The 19,339-nt window shown below is 39.3% G+C and overlaps 1 long non-coding RNA gene across 1 annotated transcript; it reads right to left on the reverse strand.

Moving 5' to 3' along the window:
• Positions 1–3,969: 3,969 nt before the first annotated feature.
• LOC116783342 lies at positions 3,970–11,274 on the reverse strand. Its single transcript, XR_004355633.1, has 3 exons — positions 11,187–11,274; positions 5,189–5,260; positions 3,970–4,030 (listed from the first exon to the last, which is right to left on the reverse strand). It is a non-coding gene; the product is annotated as an uncharacterized LOC116783342 (long non-coding RNA).
• Positions 11,275–19,339: the final 8,065 nt, after the last annotated feature.

A 19,339-nucleotide genomic window follows, 5' to 3' on the forward strand; every position in this document is an offset into this window, starting at 1 on the left:
GGTGTAATACATTGATCTCATTGGCACATTGCATTCTCCCTGTCTGTCTGCATGTTTTTCACCTTATATTTTAAATTTTTCAGGAAATTATAGAGGTGGCTGTGATTCCAGCTACCATGCACACCACAGGTGGGATTCACTGATTTTAGATATCTGTGGTATAAGACAGTCACTCCAAGGTGTCCATTTATTCAACACGTCAAACAGGTTAGTCCAGTTAGACAAACTGGTTTAGTCCCACGAGAAAACTGGTAACTGAGACACATTAAAATTAAAGCTCCTAAGGAGCGTGAACTTGTCAATAATATGCAGATGGTCTTTTTAGTCTCACATTTAGGTTGTTGAGAACTCTAAGTATGCATTGAGTATCAGATCTGCCATAATTCACTGAATAAAGAGACGTGCTTAAGTTAGCCTCCTTAGATTAGAAAAACCTCCTCCAAAGCTGAAATCCTACCCACAGTCATCAGTGTTTTATGGTTTACAGCTTCTGGTGTCTTGCTGTGTGCCATGACATTTCAAAACTGAATACGTCAGCAAGCAGTTTAAGAATATTTGCAAAAGAGTGAGATTCATTTCCTTGAGCTGTCATAGACCCAATACAGTTTTCACAAATTGTCATTGTTTTTCATATTTATGCATATTTCCTGATTTCTTGACAAGATACCTACCGCTCGAGGTGACCTGAATTCACTTGATTCCAATTGTGTGTTTTCCTTTCAAATTGAGGGTATATGGAAGCAGGATCTGAAGAGAAAATTTAAAAATATTTGTCTGCAGCTGAGATAAGAAGCACCAGGAAAAAGTGTCTTGTATTTCTTCCTCCCACTGGAACATATCAGTATCCACATGGTCTGTGGACTTGACACATAAGAGATTATTTTGCTTTTATAAATTCAATTAAATGTAAGAGATTGCTGTTGATATTTGTTTTGCTCAGTGGCATATTAGCTGTAAGCTTCCACAAAAATACCTGTCAAAGACAGCTGGAGCATTTTGAACATCTATGTCCCATATTAGTGCTATAACCACTGATGTGAATTAGGAACATCCTTACAAGGTTTATGTCAAGTCTCTGAAATCAATTTTACAGGGAAGTAAATCTGGCCTGTATGCTGGAAACACATTGCTCTGCAATGTATTTTATATGTCAAAAGTTGGACCCAATAATGAGTTAGAGTCAATGCTTAGAGTTCAGTCATAGTGGGTCATCTCCTCAAGACTGAGAAATAAATTTCTCAAGCCAGTAATGATCCAAAAGTCCTGCTTTTTCTCCGAAGAGCTCAAGGGCATAGGGAGCCTGTGAAAGGTATAACCTCACTGCATGTAGAACTAATTCCACCTCTCATCATGAAGGTGATGCTGGAATAATCCTTAAAGTCCTAAAATAGAAGGTAGTTAGGCATCGCTTTTAGATAACAGTGGTGATAAACACAACCACTTCTGTATTCAATAGTCCCTTCAATTAATGCTAAATAGTTTCTTTCTGCACTTTTGAAACAGGCATATTTAGGACATTTGATGAAATAAACCTGTGGAGAATAAATAGTTGATATGTAATCATATTGATGTCATTTGCTTTAGCAATAGGCTTTCTTCTTTAAGAAACCAAAGTCCTGGAAAACAACTGACTTGGGATAGAAGCACTGTGTCCTTATAAGATTTGTCTGTGGTCTTTCATGTCTTCCTCTGTGCTTTTCTTTAGCTCTCTCAAAGTCAGACTTAAAACTGAATATTCCAGAAAAAAAAAGAAAATAAATTAAATGAACACTGTGTAATGAGATAGGTTTCTGAACTTGTGTAAAAAAAATTTCATCTCAGACTGGGATCCTTTCATTCTTTAAAATACTTTGTTTTGCATCCAGTGGTTTTTTTATTGTCATGGGAACCCAATTACTTTGTAGAGCAGTCGATTTCCTACGTCCCAGTGACTTACAGAAGTTATTTGTTGGATCAGAATTGGCCCAAGCAGGAGAAACTTCTGACCTTCCCGAAAAAACAAATCTTCTTAGAAGCACAGCTGGACTTTGAAGAATAGGCTGAATTAAAAATTGAATTTTTAGTTGACAGAGGTTGTAGTAAACTATTTCCTAGGGAACCCAAAGTGGAGTCAGTGCCTACTTAATTCCAGAAAACAAGGTTTTGGAAACGAAGCTCCCTGGTCCCTCCCCAACCCCCCCCATTGCAATATAAAGTTCATATGCACTAGAAGCTGCACCCTAACAGCAGTTTATAAGTCTTAGCTGTCTCACCTCTTCCTTTTATTTAGGCTCACATCTTCACTTCCTTTAGGATTGCACGATGCCCCTTTTCCTATCCACCAGCTAGTGAAGCTGGTGATCATGTTACATACAGAACTGCAAGTATGCTCACTCAGAAAATTGAAACAGATTTTAACAAGAAGATAATAGGGTAGCCTGCAAGATGGGGCACAGGGTTTGGCCCAAGTTGTTAACCAGCCAGTTGCTTACACATAACAAGCTTCTTTTATTCTCCCTTCTCCCCCATTTTCTCAAGCTTGTTCTTTCCCAGTCCATCTTCATCTCTCTTTTTCTAGCTCCATGTCCTCCCAAATAAACAACTCTCTATGTTACTTTTCCCTCTTGGTCTCACTTTTGCTATCTTTAAACCCAAACTAGGTATTTCTGATGCTGTTATCTCAATCATTTCAGCCATACCAAGCATCACTAAAGGGTTTCCTAGACCTTGCCACCTCAGTTCCCAGAGGTTCCCAGTACCCCCCTACAAGTGTCAGTTTGGCTGTTTCTCATACAATTCCCCCTTAAATACCTGCAAAATCTGGCCATCCTTCATAGTGTTACCCATGACTATTGTCATCTTCTTCTAGTTGTCACTCTGGTAGTTTTTCATGGTCTGTTTAGCTAACTAAGCCTCAGGCCAGGACCTGGTCATCAGCTTGCCCATCTCACCAGGGACATTTTTATTGAGGAAGAGTCAGCTTTGAGGATTACTTTTCACAGTTTCTTTTTTTTTTTTCTTTTTTTGACAAAGAGTATTCTGGAGGCAGATTTCTGCATGCTGTACTGTTGTATCTCCTTGACACTTAACAGATTGAATGACCTATAGCACAGGTAATACTCATTTCACTTAAATTTAAATACTCATAAATAAGTCATCCAAATAGGCTAAATCAAGGTGACTCCTGTAAATTTTTCACAGGTAATAAAGAAAAATAGACAACTCTAATTTACTTTCATCCCATCCTATAACCAGTGTCTTAAGAGACATTGACTAGTCTTCTGAATGGAGCATACATTGACACATACTTTTTATACACGTGACCTCGGGTGCAATGAATTCAGTCCTGAGTGTACTCAGGACTGATTATTCATCTTCATCCTTGCACATATTAATTAGAGGTAATTTTTCGTTCACCAGTTTTTCGGGTTAAATGATTCTATGATCTAGATTTGATTACTGTTCCAAGTTTGAAAGATCCTCATAAAATCTTTCTCAAATTCTTTGCTTTGCAGGAATAATAGGTCTGAATCTTAAGCACTTGTACTGCATCCATATTGGAACTCTCATAATACTTGATTTAAAGAGAGGAATTGCATTTCAAAAACAAAATGACTCCACTGAAATTAATCCATCAGTTACAGTAACAATATGGTAGCCATTCTGGATAAAAAATGCCTCATGCAGAGTTTTTCCCTCCATTGCTATGATAAACTCTATACAACTGTACTTCTGAGTGACAAAAGAAATGCATAAATGCAGGCCAGATGAAAGAATACAATATAAAGGCAAAAAGTATTTTCAATCAAGTTTCTTACACCAAAAGTCACAGAATTTTCTCTCTTTTCCAGTCCAGCATTTTGGAAGAGCCTTCAAATGAAATTCCAAGTCATCCAGTTTCCCAAGTCATCCAGTTTCCCATTTGCAAACTCTGCCTAAAACACAATTCATCTCCCAATGATTATTATGACACAGTTTTCACATTTGAGCAAAGGGGCCTCTTTTCTTTGGCACCGCAAGATCTCTCAGACAATAAACCAACATGTTCAACCTGTAAATTGAAGAAAATCGGAGGTGAGATGTAAAGCTAAAAGCAAAGTAAGTCCAGTTCAAACCTGCGTGAGAAAGAACCTGAAACAGGAACTCTCCTATTCTCCATGTCTTTCAGCACAGATAAACAAAAAGGTTTTAGGACTGAAGGTGTTGGCTGGGGTTTTTCTTTATGGTAGTATCTGTACATCTATCTTTAGGACAGTTGGGCAAATATGAACAACACTTATCTTTGGGCCGCAATATATGAATGCAAAACACACAGAACTGGAAGGTAAATATGTACTTCTCCTTGCAAAACATCATATAAAAATTCCTACTCAGGATTTGTGGATATTTCCTATAGTATATGTCCATATACTGGTCCATTTCCAGCTCATTTTAAAGGTTTTTATTTGAAAAGAATAAAAATTTCATACTTTAAACAAAAGATTTTTGGATCCAAGCATATTACTTGTAAATTAATTAATTTCTGAGACATAGCTTCAGAGTATCACAGAAATTGATTATTCCCTTCTCTCACAGCTGTGAATCTGAAGCAATGACAGGTAAAATTTGGAGGAGAGGCAGGAACAGATCCTCGAGTTCCTGTGGATCACAACCATTAGTTGTTTCCTTGATCTGGCCATTCCACAATCCCAAAACGAACAGGAAGATATGGTTTGTGCAGGGTGAGGTTCTGCTAAGACCATTCTCATCTGCTACCCTCTTCTAGTCTCATATGGTATCCTCTGCTACAAATACTAGGTGAGACTATGTCATCAATAGATAGATACTATTCTGGCTGAGTGAGCTAGAAATTCAGCAAGAACTTCAAACTCTTTTCATGCTAAACTGAACTCTGAATCACCTGTACCTGAAGTGTTGAGAAAAAAACAGGTCAATACATTTTGCAACTTTTTTTAATGATATGTTTTACACTGTTAACACAAAAAGAATGTTTACTTTGTAAATAATTTTTTGTTGTTTTTGAGAGTGATGGAGTTTAATTTTTGGTGACTTTTTCTTTGGTTTGGGTTGGTTGGGTTTTTTAGTTCTGAATGTGCAAGGCTTGAAATGCATCTATCAAATATTACCAACTTCAAGGCACTGGACTAAAGATAAATGAAGCAAGTGGGGAGAACTGTTTTTAAAAGTCAACAACAAGAAGAGGGCTTACTGGGCCTCTGGGGAGAATCAAAGGTACGATAATCTTCAGAAGCGAGACAAGGTCTGACGCAAAGTCATGAAGCTGTCTGACATCAGAAGATTAGATTTTATCTACACTTTGCCCTTTTTAGAGCAAGATTTAGAGTCAAAAAAAACACGTGACGGAAACTGGCAAAAAAAGAAACATGAGCAAACAATAAGATCACTTAAAACCTGACCTTAAAACCTCTGATTAGGACTTCTCTTATTCTTTCACTGTGTGTCACTTCTCTGTTCCTCCTCCTCTGAATTGCAGTCATGTGAAGATAGCTCTAAGATGCCTACCATCAGATAACCAGCACAGCCTAGTTTGCAAAGTGATTAAACTGTTTTGATTTACATTTCCTCATAAAATACTGCTAGACTAATTTGGTATCAGTAGGTTCTGAGTGGTTTCTTTCCACCACATGACTAAAATCATGGTGTTACCACATGTCTTCCACAGAATGAATTATTAAAAAAAATTTAAAAATCATCCAAATGAGCTTTCAGGTTGACTCAGCAGAAGTATGACTGTGTGAAATGTTTTCCTGACTGGTCCAGTGGTAATAGGATCAACAGCTGGTTAACTTTCTCTCCTTCTGGGTTTCCTTTGGACAATTCCAACTAGCTGCCCCTGTGAAACATCTGCTACAGAGAAAGACGAATCCAAACAATGTAAAGATGAGTTAGTAATACATGATTGATTAAGCAGTACCGACAGTTTCATTTAGTCACTCAAGCTGGTCACATGTTGAATATGCTCAGTAACGATCTCTGAATTCTAGGATCTGGGATCTGATTTCCTGTCTGATGGTTTCTTCTGCACTGACGAAGGATAGGAATATACTTTACAAACCTATATTCCCAAATATGGGTTCTTTCACACACTGTGCAAGATGACAAACCACACACAGAGTTGAGACATTTGAGCTTATTTAATATCTGTGCAAAGATGGGTGCTAGGTGATCAATCCACAAAGGTAACACACCTTCAGCATCTCCTGTATATATAATAATCTAAAGCTACAGTCATTGGCTTTTTGTTCTCTTGTCTCAGTTTAAAGATAAAGATATTGTGGACAATGATTTTACTATGCACGGTCTAAGAGGAAGGAGCTTACGTGAGTAAGGGGCAATCAGCCTATCAGTGGGTATTTTACTGAGCTAATGAGCAAGAAGTTCAAGCAAAGTCGTTCTTTGGTTTTGTAATTTGATTTATAATGTCCTTCTGTTCTTACTTCTTGGGTCATGGCTCTTGGTTCCTTCAGATTTGGTTATTCCCTCATTTTTCGTAAGTTCTTTTACTTGTACTACAGTGAATTTTTAACCCTCTTATGGCACTTTATTCAACAAACCTACATACCTCATTTAAGCACATAATTGGCATTTATCATGTTGTTAATAATACACTGGCAAAAAAAAAAAGTATAAATATCATCTCCACAGTTAGCTAATGGATGTTCATCAAAATTAAAGGCAGCAAATTCCCTAGAGCAAACACACAAACAGCTGCCAGCAGTGTTACACAAGTTTTGTGTCTTGTGATAAGCATAAAAACTCTTCAATCTGAGTGTTTGAGCAAAACCAGTGCAAGAGGCAGTAGAAAGCACTTGCAATATTTCTGTGAAATCATGTAAGAGACACTTTCTTCTCAAAGGCAGTGAACTGCGCTGCACAGTGAACAGCACTGTTCCAGAGGAAGTGGTTGCTGACTGCTGTTCCCAGAAACATGAATCAAGAGTTAATCATCCTCCTTAAGTCAGTCACAAGGTACTGTGACTGACTTAAACCACAAGCTGTGGTTTGAATACCTCGGCTCAGAAGCTCAGAGATCTTTTCTGAAACCTGGCTGTTAGTTAGCTTAGTGTCTTTGCCTATTTTGAAGTCATTTAACTTGAGGAGGAAGAGTTTATGTAATTAGATCTTTTAATCATAAATGAAGGGTTTGTATGAAGCGTGCGTCACTTTTTTTTTTTTTTTTGACAAAATCTACAAAACTATCTGAAAAAGAAATACTAGTGTATTTATTACATTTGCTCTCTGGTTACAGTTGTCTTTCCTCTTTTCCCGGTTCATTACTAAACCCTCATTTTGCAAAGCTACCTTCATACGGTTCTGCTCTGTATTTACTACTTAAAACTTACCCCTTGCTCCTTTCTCTGGTTTCTGTTATTATACCACAATTATCATCAGCATATGAAACCAGTTGTCGGGTTCCAAGAAACATTTTATTTGCAGCTAGGCTTGTATATATCCATGAAGCACTAGTGAATGAATAAATTTCATTATCTTTTACACGATCACAGTCAGAAAACAGATGGATGCTGCTTGAAAAACAATAGGCAACAGGTCAGGAAAATCTATGAACAGTATTGAACAGAGCTGGTTAGTGGAAATGCTGTGAATTCGTGCAGTTTGGCCCTTTGACTCTCACAATAAATGCTGGGTATTGTCTCTGCGAGGGAAAGGTAATGGATTGGGCTGCAGCCACATCACTATGCTTTTGATAAATATACGTCTTTGAGGAAGATTTTGGCTCTCAAGTAACAGGTGGAGATCACATTCCTCTACCATTTTTCCCTGTTTGGGACCATCTACAAGAATATGTCTAGTTTTCCCCTTGATGAATCAAAATGTTAAAGCAATGCCCAGCTCCCAATATGGTGAACTTGCATGTTTATATATTAGTGATACAAAGTCACATGTGGATTTTTTGGCTTAGCCAGACTCTCACATGCACTTCCTCCAACCAAACAAATTAGGTGACTTCACTACATATGAAGTTGCCATAGAAGCTGTGCTCTGCTAAACACGTGCCAGGTGTGCGTAGCTCTCACTATTGTGAATGAGAATTGCATGAGTGCTTCAAAGGAAGATGAAATCCTCTGAGGCTGTTACTCCAACTTGTTTTTCAAAACATAAATGACTGTCTCTGTGCTTCATCACTGCACATTTTATCTGGAAACTAGATCATTTTGTCATTAAGGTCTTGGTTGGCAGCTCATTCTTTAGAAAAATATATGTTCATTTTAATTTTTTGAAATAAAACCAATTATGTCCCCAGCACAGGATGGACATCGACCAGTCCAGAGGAGGGCCATCAAGATCATTAGTGGGATAGAGCACCTCTTCTATAAGGAAAAGCTGACAGAATTGGGGCTGTTCAGCCTGAAAAAGAGAAAGCTCCAGGCTGACCCAGTTGCAGCTTGCCAGTACCTGAAAAGAACCCACAAGAAAGATGGAGAGGGACTTTTTACACTACACTTTTTGTGTAGTGACACAAAAAGGAGGAATGGATTCAAGCTGAAAGAAAATAGGTTTAGATTAGGCATTAGGAAGAAATTTTTCACTGTGAGGGAGGTGAGGCACTGGAACCAGTTGCCCAGAGAAGTTGTGGATGCCACATCCCTGAAAGTGTTCAAGGGTAGACTGGATAGAGCTCTGAGCAACCTGGTCCAGTGAAAGATGTCCCTGTCCACAGCAGGGGGATTGAAGGTCTTTTCCAACCCATATTTTAACTGAAAGCAATCATTCCCAGTTGCATCCTGGGACCATGTTCTTAGTACCCTAAAAGTCAGCAAGACCCATAAATGTGATATGATTCCAGATCCATGAGATAAAGATCCAGTAGCAAACAGGACACTGAGACTTTATTAGCAAGATCCATGAACTGTACAACCACGCAGCCCTCCGACTCTTCCCAAAATGAGATGGCAGTAAGTGGGGCAGCAACAGGAAACTTCACACCTAATTATTTGCACCAGTTGCCATGTTTGTCTTTTGCTTCTGCTATTGAGCAGTAGGAATGTAAAATCTCAGTGTATTGGGGTTTCATATTCTTTCTGTACTGGTGAATGTAAAAAGCATAGGAACATCCAGACCAAGGGAGTTTTACTTTACAGCACTATTTTTATCTATAAAATAAATAAAAAAACTATCAAAACAATCATCCACTGTTAACTTTCATGAAGGGGAATCTCTAGGAAGAGAAATAACAATTCAGGAAAGAGGTTAATTATGTGCTTTCATGTACTACTTGAAAGAGTTCAACTATTCTAATATAAATAGCCCAGATTCTTCTTTATATGCTTCATTTCTAGTTTGTATTCTATCAAACATCCTGCCAAAATTCAGTTTGAGTAGAAAACCATGTTGCAAGATTGCACAAAATCATGCAATTCAGAAGTTCTTAAAATTAAGATTACTTCAGAATTATTTTTTTCTGCATGCAAAAAAGAAAAAAGAAAAAGCTTTCAAGCTTAGTCCTTATAGTGAGATCTTTTACTCTCTGTTAATGAGTGATTCCAAGTTCCTGTGCTTCTGCCCACACAGAAAGTGAATGTTAACGTCATGTTAACCTAATAGACTTTGTCCAGCCAGGCTGGTGGGTACTACAGCTGCTTCTTGCCAGCCAAGAACACAAAATAAGTGGGTGTCAATGGATTAATTGCTGCTTAGTCCCTTTCAGTAGCAGCTCTCTGCATGACCAGAGGATGGTATTTTAAACCCCATGCACTCTGCTTTGGCTGAGGTTTGGGAACAATACTTGGCACTGTGCTCTGTTTTTGTGTTTCATGTGCCAGGCTTTCCTTGCAAGGGAGGGAGCAACAGGAGTGCTCAACTCAGGTCAGGTAGGGAGAATATCTCTTCAGCTGGAGCCAGAGGGAATTCTCTGCTCTCATAAATATCAGTGTGCTTCTCAAGGGCTGCTGAGTAATGTGCCGGGAAAACTCAGGAATTCAGATATCAAGTATCATTCAGTATCACTTTGGCATTTTAGTGCTACGTAATATTTCAGGGAGAAAAATGCATAGCATAGCATAGCAATGCACTCCCTTCTTGAGAAGGAGAGTTATACTGAACATTAAATACATGGAAACATGCTTGGGTTCACATCTGTCTGGAAGCTTAAAGCTATTCCCAAAGGATGAGAAATTGCAAGTTTTAATATACAGTTGGATTATCAGAGCACTATGGTTCATGCTCATGAGCATGGACCTACAACCACTTTCCCAGATGCCTGTGGCAAACTTTATGCCATGGGTAACCACCCCTGCCCCTCCAGCCTCAGCCTGAGCTCATATGCCAGGCTGTGGTCTAGCAAGCCTGTACTGCGTATGGGTTGGACGTGTGTATCACACACGTCTGTCCTGCCAGCTAGCTGAGACAGCAACATTAACACTGGTGAGGTCTGTCAGAACCCTAAGTTATACCTTTTTCCTTTCTTTTCCCACCTGTTATTTGTCCCAAGTGTCTTTTTAGGTAACGAGGTAACCAGGCATATCAGCTTGCCTCGAGCCTCCAGATTCTGTCAAGATGTTAATAATCATTCTTCAAACTTCTTTGAGGGCTATGTCTAAAAACAAAATGCTGGTCTTACTTGTTCTCCCCTTGCGGAATTTCCTGTTTTTCTTTACTTTGTGCCTCATGAAACCAGTTAGACCTTAACTTTGTGGCTCTACCCTCCCCAGATGTAGCGAGCTCTCTGCACGGGCACAACACCAAAGCCTCAACTGTAAGCTAATAGTCAGCAAAACTATAGATGACCAGTAAAGAAGAAATTGATCTAGTGTTGATAGCACATGTACGTCTTCTGATTTTGTTTTTTCATGCTTCCTTAAAAACAAAACTCAGAACAAAACCAGCTACTGTAAAATAAGTGAAGGAGAAACACTGAAGTGAATGTCATCCTGGAGAACATAAATGAAATATATTGCAAAACTAGTTATGAGAAAGCCCTTAGTCTGCAATATGCATGTTTTTCTAGACAGACTCTTGCTCAATAAGTATGTGTCAAACTGGCTAAAAATTTCATTATGATCTTCCTACAATGAGGGCATGTGCTGGGTTTCACAGATTTTAGTTTTTAATGCCAATGATTAACAAATACTTCCTACTAGGTAAGGGGCAGTCAGAGGATTGTAAAAGCAATCCTGACTGCTTAAATATTTTAACACATCACACACACACACCATATTTTTGGGTACCTATGCTGACCTCCAGCTTCCAGTAGGACTTGATTTCATAGCACACTCAGCAAAGAAGGCTCTTTGCAGTCTATGTTCAGCAGTTCTTCCACAGTAAGGAGGTGATTACCTAGAAGAGAAGAGGATCTAAGTGAGAGATTGAGAACTCAGGAGGTAGAGAAACAAGTATGAAAACAAGAATGAGCATGAAGAGCAATAATCAGGCATGCCACACTGAAAAAGAGAAGCCTTGCTCCTTTTGCCTTAGTTAAGCAAAAAAAGCAATAAGATCACTTGATCTGGCATTCATTTGGACAGAAGTGTCATTTATTTCTGTAAAAATGAAATAGACGGATTTACTGCCTTTGATTTAAAAGAGCCTTTGGAGATCCCAGAGCAGGGACTGCACTTTGTCTCTCCTGTGAACGGGGGAGGACAACCTTGTAGCAGAAATATCGCCCTGAGCTGACAGAGATCTGTTTGCAAAACCACTGCAGATTCACAGTCATCAACACTGCTAATCTCAGTACAAACCTCCCAGTTGAGGTTTCTTTCTTCCCTTTACAACTGTATCACGTGGAGGATTAACCCTTCCATTCTCAACTGCACAATTTTCTGTCACACAGAAAATTCTTGCAGTACGGACCTTACAATGTCCCCTCCACCCCAAGGCCTCATACCAACCAAAAAGCAAAGCATCACACACAGGATAATCCCACCAGGCTGACAGGACATATCAGAAAAACTCCAGAGAGCTGTGTTTCAGAAGTCAGCTGGACTCTTTGCTGCCTAGGAGCTTGAGAGCAGTGCCAGAAGTTCAGGTGCATGTCAGGGTGTCTGCTCTTTCCATTCCCAACACTGGAGAAAGCACTCCCCTATCCACAGGATGAAAACAGTGAAGGAGAACTACCTCTTACAGTCCCTGTCTGCATTTAACCTGCCCCTCTACCACAGGTAAAGAGACGACCGCATTTCTAAATCAAGAAGGAATCAAAGGTTCCATGCATTTGCTGGTTTCATTGCTCCTTTCAGCATTGCAGAAAGATGTGGGGCAAGGCTTTTCCTGTGGTGTCCTCATAAAAACAGAGCCAAGGTCCTCATAGGGGTGCATAGTAGGAGAATGGCAAAAAAACAGATGTTTGTATTGAATATTAGGAACAGCTTTTTCACCATGAGGACAGTCAGGTAGTGGGACAGAGGTCCAGAGTTTCTGCACTCCCTGTCCTTGACGGTTTTCAAGACCCAACTGGATAAGACCCTAAGCAACGTCACGTTGTTCAGAGATGATCCTGTTTTGACCAAGTTTTTGGGAGTGAAGATGCCCAAAGTCCTTCCCAACCTGAATCATCCCATGATCCTACACACTTTGAACCTCTTATTTTCCAGGAGAATGGAAGAGAAGTCCCTGAGTGCTGTTCATTGAAGACTATAATCGCCCTGCTGCATGCTATTGCTCAGAAAGACAAGCTTCACTGTGCATGGACTTGGTCTCCTGCTCCTGCACGAGCGTATTGCCAGAGATTTTCCTCTCTGCCTGAAGAACGTTGAGGTAATCATACTGTTGAAGCAGAAAGCAGAGGTTTATTTTGTCTGATATATCTGGGAAGGAAGGGAGAACAAGGAGAAGCCAACTAGTCCAAGTCATCACAACCCCTAGAACCAGTGAATTCAGCAGAAGTTAGGAGAAGAAAATATAACCTCTCCTTGCTCTTCGTGTTTCTGCAGAAAGAGGCTCACTGCTCCCACACATAGCAAGGACTTTGGGCTACAACTACAAAAGGCACAAACACATCCTTACACAAATGAGAATGCAAGTATTGCTCTGAGGTGTTCAGCAAGCACTTTCTTGTATGTATATAGTTTCTGAGAAGAGCTTGACTGTTCTTTACAATTATCTTATCCATAAACTGTTGCATCAAAGCAGTGCAAAACCCAGTGAGGAAAACCCAAATAAAGCTTCAAAGAGCCATTTCTGAAATACACCCTATCACGCACTGCATCATTTTAAGTGAGAAATTACATTGGTTGGATGTTAACTTCTAGTCATTGCCTTGAATAGGACCATCAGGTAGCCTGTTTGTCTTCTGAGGACATTCAGCATTTCTACCCTGTCTAGAAAAGATTGGCCCATTGCCACATTTCTGTTGTACTGAAAAATGACAGACACCTGATTTTAAAAGAAAGATTAGGTAACTGCAGTAAGATCACGAGAGCAGAGGCAAAAGGTCATCCTTCAGCTGCTGCAGAGCTGAGCAGTGTGATTGCAAGCCCTGTGCCTAGGCCAGTCCGTGTGTCCTGTGTGCATGCCCTGTGTGCATGTGCCATTCCTGTCTGCTGGCTTGTGGCTGCTGTTGAGTAGAAGGAGATCAAGAAGGTGACAGTTCAGGCTGCATATCCCAGAGCTCTGCCACCCTGAGTATTGTTACTATTATGTGAAGCACTGCTTTGTTGGTATGTCCTTGAATAGGCATTAATACTACTTTGAGCAGGTGCTAAGGAGTACTTAGCAGGTCAGAGGAGGTTTTCTCTCTTAATCTGAGGAGTGTTACCTTAATTCCAAATTATTCCAAATAACATCAAAATCTGAATACCTCTTTCAAGAGGTATTCAGCACACAAAAGAAAGTTGTTTTCATGTTCTCTGGGCAGAGTTTTTCAGCAAAATTGTGGACTACGTGGGGAGAATGTCTGATTCCTTACTAGTTTGGTGACAAGGAAAATAGAGGGGCATTTTAATGTACACAATGTAAAATCAGAAATTAGGTCCATATCATTTAATTAAAGTTTAGTTTCATCAAAACAAAAATCCCTATGCTCCATAAAACAGTGTCAGTGTTCAGAAGGGGACCTATTCCACCACTGTACTCATGAGCGCTAAAACTGGTCATGGCCTTGGAATTACCATAGTGAAGTCATCATCATTTTGGGTAACTATGAATCAAGTGATATTTGATGTAAGCCTGAAAGATGACCCCTCCAGTGCTTTTCACAGGTTTCTGTGATGAGAAATACTTCAGGACTGCATTAATGTACTCTGTAGTTTTAACTTCTCATGCAAAGCATCTGTGTACTATGAGGCAGAGTGAAAAGATGGATTTATACTGTCTCTTAAACAGATGGGCCAGACCCTGGTCCTGATTGCAGATTCATAAATCTCTTCATATTCATGTAAAATTGAGATCAGATGTAAAGAAAATGTAGCAGGGTGTGGCTCAATACTTCAGGACTCATTTCTCTTCTCCCATCTCAACACTGCTGTTTGAGAAAATTGGACTAGTGTAAATAAATGTAAACTCTCTACAAGATCATCACTGCACATGTCTCCAGAGGGGTTTCCACTGTGGGATGCCTTGTGAAGTCTCTCTTGAATGTGGATCAGTGCAGGAATATTATCACTATGAAAGCAACCAGATCTGCAGGTCTAAAAGCTGGAGAAGACATGGATTTTCACTATTACAGAAGCCTCCTCTTGCTGTTTTGGAATTTGCAAACCTACATGTTATACAATAAACCAAATACATTAAATAATGCATTGTTTATATTGCAACAGTACCTAGGAGCTGTCGGACTCTAATCTTTGTGTTCTACTCCCCTGTGATTTTTCATGTTCTAGACAAGACAATAACTAGAGACAATAGATGGGGAGTACAAAGACATAGTGAGAAATTATCCCTCATCTTCTTACCCAAAGTGGTGTGAAGCAATCCTAAGGTTAACGCAAGCAAACCCTGCAGCTCTGTAATAGGTCTGATATTGCTTCCAATAAAGCAAAAATTGCTTGCAAGAGGGAATAATCCAAGGAGAACCAAAGCAGAAATGAGAAGGGTGAAACTAGAACAGCAAGATGAAAAACCCAAACTCAAAACAAGAAACCCCAAACAAAACAGAAAACAAAATACACAAGGCAGAGGAGGCAGAAAAATAGAGATGGTACCTTTATAATTTTTAAGGCTCAGATGATGCTGTGACATGTGACTCCAACTGCTGGCAGAAAATGATACATAAAATCCATAATTTTTGCTTTTTATCTAAAAAGGTGAATGAAAAAAAGGCAAAGGCCTATTTCAGGTGGTACACCAGTTTTGTGGTGATTAACATGTATCTGCTGCACTACAGATAAGTGAAGATTTGTGGCATATCCCCCTGCTTTTGACATGGTATGATTTCCACCTCATGGACTGGCTCACACTTGACATGATCTGGAAAACAGGCTCAAATTTGGAGTGCTGGAGCCTCCTCTGCTCCATCGTTGCCTCCTCCTTCCTTGACTAATTAACATTGTTGATTTTAACAGACTGGCTTTTTGTGCTTGTGTGCTATATTTTATGTTTATGATGACTTCATAGCAAATCACCTTTGATGCCTGTCAGTTACCTCACACCATACAATGCAGGTCTGCCCATTCAGAGTCTCACAAATCAACTCCTTCTTGTAATTTTGCATTTATAGAAGTCAAAGCACACCCATTCATATGGATGATGTCCAAAACTTTGTGTATAGCAATTGTCAAAATCTTGTGGGTGCTGATGTTCCAAAGACTGCTGTGGCACAATTTCAGAGCGTTGTCATATATTAAGGCATCTCAAAATAGGTGTAAATTCTTTTATCCATCTTGAACATAACATTTTTGTTGATATTTTAGAAAATATATTTAGAAATTATGGGACCATTTCCTTTTTTGTAAGAAAAATGAATCCATATGCACTGAATGGCTTTCTGCAAGTTTCTCAAATGTTATTGTATTTGTATCTAAAGGTCTCACGTTTAACAATGAGATAGACTCAAGACAACTAACTCAGTGGCTTTATAGATTGAAAACAGAGGCAGCAGCTTCTTACACTCAATTTATTCTATTAAAACCTACGCTAACTCAGTTAAGATCTTTCCCGAAGAGAAAATTTTGTCTCTTTAAAGAAGAAAATGGTCAGCTATTGAATAAAAGAAATGAACAGCCTAGTGTTTTCTCAGCATTATTCAAAAAATAGGCAATTTTAAACCCTGTGGCATAAGTTAGTCTGATTCTTTACATTCCCAGTGTGGGAAACAGTGGGAACACAAAGAAAGAGGCTCTTTCAAAGGGTAATTCAAAACAGGAGTCTAAATTAGGCTACTTACTCTTCATATGTTTTATATACATGCCCACTTGCAGAATTGTAGGCCTGGAGATGTGCCTCAGGGTCACTGAGCTCAATCTGGGCTGTGGCAAACAGGTCTCCTGTAATCTTCCTAAAACAGGACACTCCCAAATTCTTACCCTTTCTTTGGGATAACCCAGCAGCTTCCAGGTTAGGAGCCACCTTCTGATTTCCAAACTGAATTTTGACCTAGCCAGTATGTGCCCATCTGCTGCTCTGCCAGCAGTCATTTGGCTTCAGGTTACACATGCCCTTGGCTCTGGTGTCACCTCCTCCAGTGCAGTAACAGCCAGCAATGGTGTGTCCTGCATTTTGCAATTGCCTGGATGCAAGGAGTGAATGGCAGAGCTGATAATAAACTCTTTTATCTTCTGTAAATGGAGACAAGCAAAGGGCACTTGCAAAACCTGCAATTTGGATTGAAGTTCGATTGCATCTGTGTCTCAAAAGAGCTAAGGAACAGCCTCAGATAAAAGGCTTTTTAATTTCATATGTAAAAACAAGGTGAAAGAGAAAGAGTTCAAGACAGACTCCATTTTTCTGTGGTCCTGGTATCAAAGGAGTAAAAAACAATTAGAAAATTAAATTAGCAATAAAGAGGAAGCAATTACAGAAACTTTTCTGAGAGAAGACCTTATTTTTTTTCCTGACAGCTTTCATGTTTGATCGAAAAATGGAATGTTTTGGGTTGGCAGCATTTCAGAAAAAGTGCTACAAACTGACAAGCCCTTGACACACTTTAAAATGCACTGGTTGTATAATCCCCAGGCATCTTGGAGTAACAAGGAAAGAAATAAAAGAAAAAGAAAAAGAAAAAAAGGAAAAGAATCCAGTGTTTGTTTTTAAAACTCATGGTAGAAAAGTAATACCGAATATTCATCATATGCGCAGGGTTCTTTGGTACACACAAAGTTTAATTGGTATTTGGTTTTGAGGTCACACCACACAGCTGCATATGTGTATTCACTTTCTACAACCCCATTTTAAAACTAGACAGGACTTCATCTGAGTTATAAACAGCAATAATAGGAAGAAAGGCAGTTAAGCACTTCTAATTGCAAATATCTTTTTTTTCATCCTTTCTCAAACAGGACCATACCTGATACACTCCTGGAAAGTTTCTCCTGGCCTGCAGGCAGCAATACATAGCAATAAGCGGAGAACAGCCAGTATTTGAGGGGGAGTTTACCTCATTTCATCCCACTTTAGCAGCTGATAAAGCACAGGAATGACTTATGGCTGTCTTTAGTTTCCCAGCTTCTACCAAGCAGTAAGAGTCTGTGGTGCATTGGAAATACCTTTTTTCCTGTCAAGTACACATGCTCCACAGACCTTGCTGCACCGACATGTCTTCGTCAGTAATTTCTGAGGGAGCTCAGCCAGGCAGGGCAAGCACCAGTAACAGCCTCCTGGTCCCTTCTGGGACCATGCACAGAGGAGCTGTGTATGCTACGACCACACTTTGGATCACCATAATTGAGGCAGCACTCAACTGCACGGTATGAAGCTGATTAGGTTTTGCGCTGGGCAGCAGAGCACCACTGGAGTTGTAAACCCCACCTCAAAAGAGTAGCGGATAGATAATCTTTTTGCCTAGAATAGGCAGAATCTTGTGCAAATCAGTGTTTTTAGCAGACTTGCATCTCAGAATAAGAAAACCTGCCAGAATCCTGGGAGAAAAAGGTTAGATCATGAATGGATTAGTCCTAATATGGAGGGCAGTTCAAGTTCACTGATGTTACTGTAGTGAAAGAGATGCTGCTGTCTCCACCCTCCACTCCAGAGAGGACCCAGGGACTGTCTAGACACAGATTCAGTGTGTGTGGACATGCTAGGTTTTTTTTGTCTGATCACCTTGCTCACCTGTGACAGCTTAATCTCTGGCTTTGATGCCACAAAAGCACCTGCTGTGCCTGGTGGAAAAGGGAGAAAAGGAAGAGGCAGAGGAGGCAGCCTGTAATTATACAAGCTAAAGCAGAACATCAAACTACAAATAAACACCAGGAAAGGGAAATGAGGTATCATTTTAACTGTTTGCCCATTTGAAAGTTGATTGGGAATTTAAATGTAATGGATTTTCTTATTTTATTTCAGCCTGATACAGCTGTATTACTATCAGGATTTCTATTTTTTATGGGCATCCAGTTTCTCACCTGACATACACATTGTAACATCAACTTTCAGGACACTAGATGAACTCAACTTCTCTTTTTTTTTTTTTTTTTTTTGCCAGTTCCTAACAGTGGAAATAATAATATTTAGCTGTGTGATGTGTAGATATTGAATTATTTCAGGTTTGTAAAATCCTTTACCCTTTGAATTTTAAAATGCTCACATGTACCAAGCACTCAGACAGAAAAGCTGTTAGTATACAAGATCTGATGCTTCTAAATAACGGCGTTTCTTGCAGCGAAGACAACTCTGAGAAGGTCACTTAAATTTTTTTTATCTTCTTCACCTTCTTTCAATGACTTACAGGGCTGAAGAGCTCTCCAAGAGGTCACCATCCATTCAGTACCAGCTTATATCTTCCAGTACAGGTTGGATGTGCTATGGGGCAATGTTTGTGGACTCTATCAGCACACCCATATCTTTCTGGGAGTGGCTACTCCAAATTGGACCAAATCATTCAACTGACACCTTCTCGATTCCTTGGTGCTGTAATGTTCTACAGATTTAAATACCTGAAAGAAAGAGATTTTAAAGTTGAGTTTCTCTGTACTAAAAATTATGGAGCTATGAAGATAATAGAATTTTCATGTTGATTTTAATTACCTGTTTAATTTCCTGTTATTCTACTCTAATTGGAACATTATCTGGATATTTTAATAGTGTCTTAATCACCATGGAATTAATATTGTTATTTTAATAAAAATTACATTTAATAATCATTACAATAATCAAAGTAATAGTTTCCAGGAAGCTTTCACCAATTTTTTTTTTAAGTTTTTAAATAGGAGAACAAGTTCCACACCATTTAAATTATAACATGTTTTTCCTGCATACACACAGGCTACGCAGACAAGTATTCTGTGTATCA

Source organism: Chiroxiphia lanceolata, chromosome 2, assembly GCF_009829145.1.
Source record: "Chiroxiphia lanceolata isolate bChiLan1 chromosome 2, bChiLan1.pri, whole genome shotgun sequence".
NCBI lineage: Eukaryota > Metazoa > Chordata > Aves > Passeriformes > Pipridae > Chiroxiphia > Chiroxiphia lanceolata.